The sequence below is a fragment of the Clupea harengus genome, chromosome 19 (genome assembly GCF_900700415.2).
Source record: "Clupea harengus chromosome 19, Ch_v2.0.2, whole genome shotgun sequence".
Taxonomy (NCBI): Eukaryota; Metazoa; Chordata; class Actinopteri; order Clupeiformes; family Clupeidae; genus Clupea; species Clupea harengus.
Window position 1 is genome coordinate 14204987 of NC_045170.1, and position 12367 is coordinate 14217353.

Here is a 12367-nt window from a genome sequence, read left to right on the forward strand (position 1 = left end):
GGTAACATCTCTGTAGCAAGAGTTTCAAATCAAATACCGTATATAATTAAACAGATAAAAGTCGTAAGCAAACTTTTGTTTGGAATGTTTCTGCTAAACACTCTCTTGATAATCTGACAGTTATCGGGAAAAATACGTAGAGAGAATAAAATGTCTAAAAGACTCTCCAGGGCTCTGCAATCAACAACTAAACTTTCAACACGGTCTGAATGTATTGACCGATCAAGAAGCTTTCAAAAAACATTTACATTTATAATATTTCAAACTGTGAAGGAAAATGTAGCAATTAACAAATCCCATAGCAAATGGGCTACATGTTTTATTTACATACAGGTTTCTAGCCAGCACCTGCGCCAACTACTTACATGTTCATCAACAACAACAACAACAACAACAAAAAAATCATACAATTCTTTTTGCTCCACATTTAGCATTTTTGCTCCAATTGCTCCACATTTAGGCTACACGTGTATGCACTGCGGTGTATGAATCCACATGAAATGCTGATGGTTATATTTATCAATTTACTTTGCACATCTACAGCCGTGTCATGACAGGCCAATTGTGCTGAGGCCAATTCATGACTTTAGCATGGTCCCCTCTAACGGCTCAGTGGGAGCAGGAACAATTCTGACAGCTAATTTGGGGTCAACCATTTCTGATCACCTTGCTGAACGTAACCATGGTGTTACGAGCAAGCGCTGCCTAAACCGGTTTTGTATGGAAAAAACATTTATTAGCTTTAACTACACTAGACACTAACTACACTGACTATTAGAGTTTAAAATCAACATTGGTATCACCTTTGCTCTCCCTCGGTAACTAATAATGCCACTTCTCTGATGAACGCTGGTGTTATGTCACGCAAAGCTGAGAATCATGGGGAGTTTTATTATGGTGCAGGTGCACTGGTGCAACGACGCAGCTGGCGCACTCACGTCTCAGCCGTCCGTCCAGACTCATCACGGCGAGGCTGATATAGAATGACTGGATTTGTCTGGCTCATTCGCTCTCCAGACACATTGAACAGGACCAACGGTGTGGGTGTGAGTGTGTGTGTGTGTGTGAGAGAGAGGGAGAGTTTGAGAGAGATAGAGAGATAGATGGAGAGTGTGTGTGTGTGTGTGTGTGTGTGTATGTGTGTGTGTGTGTGTGAGAGAGAGATAGATGGAGAGTGTGTGTGAGAGATCTTGGTTCAAAGTCAGATGGGGTTCAGTGTCTCAGCCCACGGGTAACCCTATAGCTTCAACGGCAGCTGGTGGGACTGTAGACTCGCATGAGCTAGGGTTTTTTTGGTGGGGTGCTGAAGTGTGTGTGTGTGTGAGTGTGGGTGGGTGGGGTGGTGTGGGGTGGGGGGCTCTCCCATTCTCAGAGCATGTGGTGAAGATGGTGGTGGACGGTGGGTACGAGAGCAGCCGGTTGTGCGACCGTGTGCCGCACCGCAATCACAGATTTCGGAGAGGGGTTAAGAGGCACTCGAGGCGGGTCAACATCACATCAACATCTCATCTTCTTCACATCTTGCATTTTAATCTCCGTCGGCAGATCAAAAAAGCTCCAACGACAAACCCCCCACCCACCCCCACCCCCTTCCACCACGTCCCCCCCCCCCCCCCCAAAAAAGAAGAAAAGCTCGAGATGAATCAAGAGCTAAATCTAGTTTTTCGTGACATGCTCTGCTCTGAGTAAGGGAGCGCTACTCATGCATGCGTGTACATACACACGAGCTGACTGCATCTCTGGTGAGAGAGCGGGTGGGTGAATACGTGTGCAGTCAAACGGGCCCTACGTTCTGTTCTATGATCCTTCACACACATGAGAGCAAAGGACGACAGGCTCTCATTCTCTCCATTGTGTTGAGGCCTTGAGTTGTTGACCTGCTCGAGTTGTGCATAGTGGTCATGCGATTACTGCATAGGAAGACCTACTGCGACAACTGAGGCATCTTAGCATATCGAAAAAAGGTGTGTTCTGACTAAGCATTTTTCGGACTTCTAAAACAAATTGGTAAAATTAAACTAATACAAATTCTATGCCACTATATTGTGATTTCAAAGAAAATGCCAATGCTGTTATGAATGCATTCCAAGGCCCCATCAATGTGAAAACTAAATGGGCTAGGTTCCTAAAACAAGAGTCCTAAGAGTACCCCCAAAAGAAAAAAGATTTAAAGTAAATCAAAATCCTGGCACTACCCAGCACTACATTCTGAATCCTCACAGAGGCTTTAGCCTTTGTGGACGGGCTTCACAGATCCCGCGTCACCCCCAACTCCAGAATGCATTATTCCTACAGTTTTTTGAAGGGAGTGGGGAAACTAATCCGTCATGGAGCCTTCAAAAGCAGGGAGGCACGTTGAGCCAGAACTGCGATCAATATTTATGGGGTACACATGAATACAACAGGGGCTCTTCAAAGAGAGCTAAGCAACACACTCACACTCACACACACACCCACACAAAAAACTGCCTAAGAAAGAGAAGGCAATTTTTTCCCCTTCTCTCCCCCCTTTCTCTTTCACTCTTTCGTCTTTTTTTCAAAAGCGTCTCTTTGTGGGTGCCGAAGCCGAAGCCCCCGGAATGGCCGGCCTTATCCGGAGTGGCGGGGAACGCTGGGAGTCCTGGGGAGGACTGGGATGGCTGCCGGAGTGGCGGCTAAAAATAAAAGAGGGAGAGAAAACAGTGCAGTCTGTTCAGCCCTCTGCAGCAGGCCCGGCTCTCAGCTAGAGACAGACACAGAAAGGGAGAGAGGGAGGGAGGGAGGGAAGGAGGGAGAGAGGGAGGGAGAGAGGGAGGGAGGGAAGGGGGAGCAGGAGGGAAGGGGGGGATTGAGGGTGACCAAAAGGGAGAGACGAAGAGTAACCAAAAGCCAAAGAATGGTTGAATCTAAAAGTGGAAGAGAATTGAAAAAGAAACAGAGAGAGAAACAGAGAGGGAGAGAGCAAGTCATAGTGAACAAGGAAGAGAGAGAGCTAGAGAGAATGGCTACGTACAAAAATGGACCTAAAAGCAAGCAAGAAAGAAAGAAAGCGAGGAGGGGATGAGGGTCACCAAGAATACAAGAGATAAAGGAATAAATGTGCAAAGCAACCAGACAAAAGGGACACATAGCCATAAAGAAATAAAACAAGAGAGTGGGAGGAAGAGAGAAACAGGGATCAGAGGCGAGGGAGACAGATGGAAACAGATGAAAAAATAAAAAAAAGAAAGCGAGAGTGAACGAGACACAGCCCTGAGAGGGAGAAAGACAGACAGACAAAGAGAGAGAGAGAGAGAGACAGAGAGAGATAGAGACAGAGACAAAGACAGAAAGAGAGAGAGAGAGAGAGAGAGAGAGAGAGAGAGGTTAGGAGACAGAGTTGGGTTGGGTCACCGACACCCTGTGCATGACATCGCGTCTCGCAAGTTGTGTCACAGAGCCTTGCAAAATGTCGGCAACAGTGTGTGTGTGAGGGGGGGCAAACGAAGACGGTGAGTCATGCGGTTAGCTTAGCACTCGTCATTTGTCTGTCACATGGCCTTAACTTCCCGTCTGTGAGAGCAGTTGTTACCACTGTACACAAACTCCAGCTCATTGTGAATATTATACACCCGAGATCTCAATTGGGGATTTGATTCATGAGCTCAAGATAGTAGGGATGGGCATTTCAAGCAAAAATACTATTCGATAAACTACAAACACCCCCCCCCCCCCCCCCCCCACACACACACACCATACCTGTCGAATGTCCCATTTTATCTGTAAGACTCACAGATTTTCGACATTTCTCATATGTCACTGAATGTCACGGATCTCACGGGTTTTCACACTCAATAGCATGAAATAATAATTACAAGTCTAATAGACTTCTACACAGAAGAGACTTCAGTGTTCGTGTTGTGCTTCTCACTATGTCTGTGTAGCAGTTACACACAAATGTAGCAATATGCTTGCGCATTAAATCTTTTTTTGTGTGTATGTGTTTGTGTGGGTGTGGGCGGTGGGGGTGGCTTGTGGATTTCAATCATTGACCTCAATGATTTCAGTCATGTATGTCATGAAAAGTATGACACACACACACACACACATATACACACACACACACCCACACACACACACACACACACACACTCACAGTCACAGTCACAGTCACAGTCACACTCACACTCACACACACACACACACACACATAGAGAGAGAGAAACTCATTCACGCTTCACCTGGCAGATTTTGCACTGCACCTCGTTTTTGTTTATTTTTTTGAAGGAGTTTCACACAGACCTTTTTGACGGCTGTAGTAGTCTTTATCTTTGCATGTTTCTCATGTTTTTACCATAGCATCTAATCTCACACAGTGTTGCCAAAACATTCTCACTAGAAGTCACTATTAACTCTCTGAAATGTCAATAAAAGTCACTGGATTACGTGATCATGTCATATATGACATAAATGCGTCCAATTTGCATACGTGAAGAAGATGAACAGCATCCTGTTCTCTGTTGTCAACAATTAAACAAAAGTTAAATATTTAGTTTGATTGTTTTTTGGTGGAGTGTGGGTGGGGAAGACAGGTGGGGGTGGTGTAGGGGTGATTCATATGTATAACAGACTATTAACACTATTATTACAATTAAACTTTTAATCAGCCAGGTCACCAAAATGAACCTTGTCTCACGTTGCCATAGAGACGTTTGGCTTCATGAGACTAGGGTAATTTTGACCCGCTGGAAAACCATTTAAAATATTCACATGAAATTTTAACCTTAAAAAATAGACAAATATTAAATCTTAAAAAATACATACAGTAGATATCGCCAACTCGCTCTAGACATTTTTCCACGCTCTTGCACACTCTGCTTTTGGGTAGCCTAAATGCCATCAGATTTTACCTTCATTTTCAGTTCGCATTTGGGTGGCACAGTGCAGTTACTGACAGTAACGGCTGACATGTCAGTGTACGTAGCTACAGTAAACACGTTTACTGTATCATTTTTCTGTTAACGCATACAGTGTTCATGAGTTGAGACCAAAGCGATAGACGTAGGGCAGGTTTGTGCCCGTCCTCTATCTTGGTGTTGACAGTGGAGAAATGAGAGTTTTACACATGGAGTGGCCAAGGCTACTTCAAGGGGTCCATAGACTATGACAGAAAATGACTGTGTACTCCTAGCCTGGCATCTAGAGAGCATGAATGAATCCTCTTCCATGTGGCATATAGTGTGCTCCACTAGGGTTACTTCAGTAGAATTCTTTAATATACTATGAATAGCCAATAGTGTCTCTACCTAACCCTAAGATAGCATGTGTGTATTACATAACTTACATAGTTTATTCATGGAAGTACTGTACATTTACAAAAATAAAACCCACTAAAATTTGACCAGGTATGGGCAACCTGTACAGATCCTCTATGATCCACTCAAGTCAAACAATATGCTTTTATGGTTTGACTGAAAACACAAGATATGCCTGCAATATTATCAAGCAGAAATGGATCACTTTGGTGCCCACCCTTATTACAAACTTAAACAATGTTCCCTGCGATTATTGCAAGGTTATTTTTATTTACAAACATATCATTTCTCAACAACAACCCCTATTTCACATATAATAATTGTTTGTTGCATAAACAACCTGTTACATATGCCAAAAAATGGTTACTTTAAACCCTGCTACTTTTCAAACTCTATTTCTCAGCCAATTTACACAGAGCTATCTTTATTTTCTGGGACATGTTTATGTAAGGGTTTAATTAGAGATCTACAATTTTATTTCTAAGTTTTTGAACACTTCATTTTGGGGTGTGCATGGCACACTTGCATTATCATATTAATGCTCATATATATTATATTAACATGTCTTTATTTACTTATTATCAGTTTTGGAATTGGCCTAATCAAGTCCAAATTAAATCTGCATGACATAACACCCTTTGGATTTATCATTTTAGAATGTCGGTGTACTTGTGAGTACACAGTGCAGGTTTTAATCAAGACCAGAGGGACAGCCAAAATTATCCTACGTAGATTTCAAACAGCACTATTCTGCGGTTCTGGTGAGAACTGACAAAGTGTTTCACAAACTCATCCATGATGAGGGAGTGTGCCCTCCTTGCCTCAATACTGAGAATTCTAAAGCGAGTTAACCTGTCTACAACCATTGTTGCCCTAAATTGGGTTTTAATTTGATGTAAAGCTGAGAAGCTTCTCTGGCAAGAAGCAGTGCTGACTGGGGTAACAACTGAAGTCTTGCAAAGTCAAAATAGCTACCCAGGCCCATTATTACTTTAATAAATGTGGGCAACACTAGAGACAAAATGCAAAAGAAAGGCAAACAGGGGATTTTTGCTGTTGCTCGATGGTGAAAACGGGTGATTGCCAAAATGTGTTGCTAGTCACGATTTTTAGTCGCTAAGGCAGGTCAAGAAGTTGGCAAATCTAGTGCCAAAGTCGCGAAATTGGCATCACTGATCTCACAGTGCCACACACGTTTTATCACCACTTTGTAGTAACGCATTTTTCTTCTTCTTTTGTTATTTAATGACGAATGGCAAACAGCTTTTGGGTGTGCCACCGCCCCCTTCTGGTGGTAGTAATCCATTGGTTAAAGCAGGCGCCAATAAAAACGAGCGAAAGTATATTTTTTAAGACAAAATGATAGTCACATGAAATATCGGATCGTTTATAATTTTACGACTATTTGAATCTTTACAAATCATGACCCATCCCTACAATATAATGGGAGTCAACCTAGAGTATTCGTCATCAAGCAATCTGTGTTGTAATGGGGGATTGGGGGGGGGGGGGGGGGGGGTGCTCTCGAAAAAGACATATCCACTTTACAATCAAGAGAATGACTGAAAAGAGAACATAATCAAACTTAATCCAACATCATTAACTGTTGTTTATTGTAACGCTGCAAAACGTACACCTTGAGAAAAGATCATATTAGATCTTGCATTTAGCAATTGGTCTCTGCAGATGCACACAAGGTAATGTCATCTGCTAAAAGAGAACACAGGCCTCGTAGTTACAGAGGCAAACTCTGAGAAAGAATATGCCTCCTGAGCACCACAGAGAAAAAAGGTGATACAAAATGGCCATGTCTAACATCCAGCGCCCTCCCCCTACACACACACACACACACACACACACACACACACACACACACACACCATCAAAACAGCTCCTTAGCTAAAAGCTAAAGTACTCTCACTGCACTACAGACATCCATGCAGAGTTTCACATCTGCAAACTACCCCATCCCCCCAGAGGGGTGCAGACATATTCCCGCGTCTGTTCAGCAGGGGTTCACTCACCCGTGTCATTGCAAAACAGGCAAATGTGTGTGTGTGTGTGTGTGTGTGTGTGTGTGTGTGTGTGTGTGTGTGTGTGTGTGTGTGTGTGTGTGTGTGTGTGTGTGTCCTACAATCCAACAGTCCTCCAGTGCCCCTCCTGCCTTTACTGGTTTGTTTTTGTGTGAGTCAGGAGGGCTCCTCAGGACGAGGGGAGGAAGAGAGGGAAAGGGAGAGGGGGATAGAAAGAGAGAGAGAGAGAGAGAGAGAGAGAGCAGCATAACCACCCAGCTGGGCCTAGCACCAGACCAGACAGGGGCCCTGCCTCTCCCCAGCGGCCCAGTCGGAGTGCACTCAGACGGGACATAATGGATCTGGCTTGCTGCCCTCCGCCTCCAACCAGCCCCCTCCCTCCTACCCCACACCCAGCTCTCGGCCACCACCTCCTGTCTCATGACTCAGACAGACAGACAGACGCACGCACACACACAGACACACACACACACAGAGACACACACTAACACACACGCATAGACGCACACACAAACACAATGTACACCATTCCTGCATCTATCTTTATCCCATCTGAGAAAAGACATCGAGAGCAGAAGAGAGTCAGAAAGAGACTTAGAGATGCCAGTACATTGCACTGATGGTCAAAATGCATAAGGAGGGGGGCTGCTGGACTTTTGGAAGTCACTGAGGGAATGGTGGTGGTGGTAGCAGATGAAGACTGCTTGCTACTGCTTTTGGTTTGGACTAGGCTAGGCTGGGCTTGGACTGGAGTACTGCTCTGCTCTGTGGAATGTCACTCTCTGTTAAGCTAGCGCCTGCATATGAGATGTCCCCAGGAGGAGGAAGGCCACTGTTGATTTAAGATTTGCCGCAGAGGTTTGGGGTAAGGTGCAGGCCACTGCAGACTGAGAAGGGGCTGGTGTGTGTGTGTTTGTGTGTTTGTGGATGGGGCGGTGTATAGCTAGAAGCCTCACCATCCCCGGAGACCAATACAACACACCAATGTGTGCACTTTCGTCTTTCTGCAATTATTCAAATTTAGGCATTAGGAATTTTAGGCAACTAAAACTTTGTTTCTAGATCTGATGGTAGGGACTCTGGATAACAGTTTTGGCTATGAGTTGTTTATCTCCCGTAAAGCTCCAAATGGCTTAAAAGCTTCTGCTCTGTGTCTAAACAGTGATCGAACGTAGATATCACATAAGAGCACATCTGTCCACAGCATCATAATAATGAATAAGAAGGTAGTACTGATAATAATGCAAGACAACACATAATAGCATACAACAAACACGGTGTGAAAGAGGACTGTTTGTTCATAACACCCCTTAAATATCTGGACTACATCCCTAAATCAATATGATTTGGGTTTAGATAAGTACCAAAACTAGCAAGCAGCACACAGAAGTTGGCCTATTAAATGTTTGAACTTGGAGTTATAAAAAAGCTGAGTTTAACATTACTGTTGAGAACAGCACCAGGATATACCATTTGCTATTGTCTAATAACGTGTGTCATTATAATTGTATTAAAGAATACACAACAGTGAAAAATGCTTGTAAATGAATCAAAATCACCAAATCGAAATAGGACGTCAAAAACCAAGTAAACTTAGAAGGAAAAAAACGTAGGCCCATCCTTAAGCTCTCAAATAAATCTCCGCATTTTAAACATATGCCTTAAACTGTATGCTATGATGTGACATGGCCATAGCTGGAGCCAACGGTTTCAAAACAATTTCCACAGCCATGATTAGAAGTTTCCTGCATCCTCAAAGCTCGCTCGGGCACCAAGGCATTTTCTGCGTTCCTGAGCCCCCCCCCCCCCCCCCCCCCCCGAATTAAATTATGCGTAGAAAAGCGAACAACGTTTTTCCGTAGGGTAAAGTCGATTTTATGTCAGCAATAGCGACAGCACAATACTGATATCTTCAACCATTAACGTAAGAGTGCCAACTACTAGCCAGCACATCTTGTAAACGCGCCCTTTAAGAACTTGAGACCTCAAACGTGAGCCCTGTTTTCTTTTCGACTACGCTGTCTGCAACAACTTCCATCGCCCTTTTTCTTGCAGAACTGCAGCACTCCCCATTCCTCTATTCGTCAGACACAGAGTACTCGACCAACGTAACATAGCCTAACTTTCAAGGAAGGATAAAAACAGCTTACATTTGCGAGCTCTTCATGGCGTTCTCGACTATCCCGCGGAGTGAAAGGCGTCTTAAGAGCCAGACGGCGTTCCCTACCCGAGGGTGTCAAGTGCGTCTAGACGATCTCACTCATTGCCAATGCCAAACTCGACAGTGCACAAACTCCGTTGTATTCCAATCCAGTTTTTCCTCCCTGCTCCACCTGAATAATTTAGAAAACGCTGTAGCGACATCTGCAGAGTAGGAGTACTAATGAAAGCTAGACTTGAAAAAGAGTAATCCCCTTCGAGTGCTAAAAACATTGTTTAATACAGTATCTTATAAGTGCGTTATAAACATACTAAAGTATAGAATTACAGAATATACTTCAGGGCCTCGGTGAGGAAATACAATTCTTGGTGTTTGCATCTAGACAGAAAGAACACTTATATTTTACAGGAACATACTAAATCACATGAAACAAAAGAAATTTCAATGTTCAATTTCAACAGTTAAATAGTATGTATGGTTATAGGCAACGTATTCAAGGAAGGCTTTTGGCTTTTGCTGACAGAAATTCCAAAGCCCACATTTCAGTCAAAGCATATGATGATGGGGACCACATCCACGAATGTAACTCTTGGAAAGGCCACAGGCAATTATCGTGGGAGAAGAATATAATTGTCAGCCCCCCCCCCCCCCCCCCCCCGCAAATGCTGACGCTGAGCACTTTCTGAAAACCTCAGTGTGTACCCCATAATGTAGATGTCTCTCAGTCTCAAAACAATACCATCTGATTAAAAGGCATGACGGCACAAAGCAGTTTTAGAAAAACAACACACACAAAAAAATGTCATTAGCAGCCTACCATCCAGACAGACTCGGGGGCAACCAGAATGTGTGTCTAAGTATGTATATATGTGTCTGTGTGTGGAGTTAGACCCCAGACACTACCCCCTGGTGAGATTTTAATTGAATGAATCCTACCCCCCTGGGGGGCATGGGCCTGTTGCCAGGGTGGGTTTGTGTGTGCAGATGAGACAGCCGCAGGAGAAGGGGGGTCAGGGGGTGGGGGGGGGGCGATGCATAAACTGGGGCCCGAATCATTTACCCTCCTAAAAGGTTCATTTACAGAAGGGTGGGGGGACCCCCTGTGGCTGGGATTTGAGAAGGCTGGTGGCACGGACAAGAGTGGCTGAGCCTTTTGTGTGTGTGTGTGTGTGTGTGTGTGTGTGTGTGTGTAAGTATATGCGTCTGACTTGTGTATATATATATGTGTGTATCTGTGTATGTTGGTGAGGGCCTGCATGAAGGGGTGGGGGGGGTATGTGCCTCATGTCTCAGTACGTGTGCTTGTGTCTGTATATGTATATGTTCCATGTCTAAGTCTACACATGAGAGTGTGTGTGAGTGTATTAGCTACAAAAACAGAGTGTGTGTGGCCAGTTCAGGCCCACACATAGCCACAGGCTGGCCAGGTGTGTAATTAGGGCACAGTGCTGTAGGTTTCAGGGCAACTGTGTCCGGTGCACCCCCCAGGACAAACTCTCCACCACCAGCCAGCAGGCTATGACCCAGCATCCTGCCTCTGATCCCCTGTGACTGAGCCTCTCCACCAGGGCTGAGCCTTGCTTCAGGAGGACCTCCTGGCTATGAAACTGCACCAACAGTAGCTATTCAACGGATTAATTTCTAGTAGAGTAATTGCAGCAAAAACAAAGTGTATTTGATTAACACCAACATGCCCATGAGGTATGTAGTTGAAATGAATAACACAAAAACATCAGTAATACCTTTCTAAAGGCACATGCCCCGAGGGACCTAAAATGACCCATGTTTGCATTTTCCCGCTAAGGACTAAACTGAACCTGGGACGAAATTATATATCAGCAATAAAATGTATGCCGCAACCACAAGTTCAACCTTTGATCGTCAAACAAGATGGCTTCATTTTTAAACATCCTCTCTGTGTGAAAACATCTGCACAGGTGAGCATGGCCGTGACCGAGGAAAGGAGAGGCAGGCCTAGTCTCAATTGGTCAGTCGTGCTCGGGGATCTGGCAGCTGGAGGGAGCTATAAACCTCCTGCGGAGCTGCGGGGGCTGCGTGACGCCGGGCTCCGAGTCGCACGTCTGCTCGATAAGCGAGTGCGGGGGGAGGAGGTGGCCCAGCCTGGAGCCAGTCCTGGGGGGGTCCAGGTGGGGGAAGAAATATCTGGAGCAGGAAAAACAGAACCGACATGACAATACAAATGAGTGGGAGGGGGGATGAAAGAGGGGAAGAGAGAGGGCGGACAGAGAGGGAGAGAGATAAAAAGAAATGAGTTTGGGAGGAAAATAATTTGAAGGAAGAGTATGAAAGAACAACAGACAAACAAATGAAAAGGAAAGGCAGGATGGTTGCATTGCTTCCCGAGGGGGAGCAGAGGGGGGGGGGGCTTTTTACGTGAGTCTCCTTGCTTCTGTGCAAACAAGCCAAGCACCAATTAGCAAGCAGACACCCACAAGCAGCTATTTTATCTGTCCCTCAACCTCCTTGTCACGCTGTGTAATCTGCTGTCTGCAAAGCTTTGACACAGAGACAAATGGGGAGAGATACCTAGAGTTTTGCTCTAGACTTCGCCATTACGTGTTCTCTCTAAGATGACCCAATAATGAAACAGCCTTGTGCTTTTTGTGCATGCACAAATGTGAGCTAACTGAGATTGCTGGAAGAGCTTGTTGTTATGTACAGCTTCCCTTGGCTGTTTGAAGTCAAGTCTTTTTTCAGCAAGATAGTCTGAAATTCTGACACATTTAAAACTCTAGGGTATCCTAATGATTTTGGAGAATTCAATCAGCCCCAAATTTGCTGCCAATACATTACATGCGATACATTCAAAAGCAGCATGAAGGAGGTCTGCCATTTTGAAGGTTCAGTTATTCCCTCAAGACTCCTAACTGACATTACAG

General features: G+C 44.6%; 1 protein-coding gene across 1 annotated transcript in view; it reads right to left on the reverse strand.

Annotated features, from left to right (window-relative positions):
- The window catches only part of ldlrad4a (low density lipoprotein receptor class A domain containing 4a), a 67737-nt gene extending 57632 nt beyond the window's left edge, over positions 1-10105 (reverse strand). The window contains exon 1 of the mRNA XM_031586395.2: positions 9457-10105. The gene's annotated coding sequence lies outside the window, so the exon portion shown is untranslated. The remainder of the gene's footprint in view (positions 1-9456) is intronic.
- Between the last annotated feature and the right edge of the window lie 2262 nt (positions 10106-12367).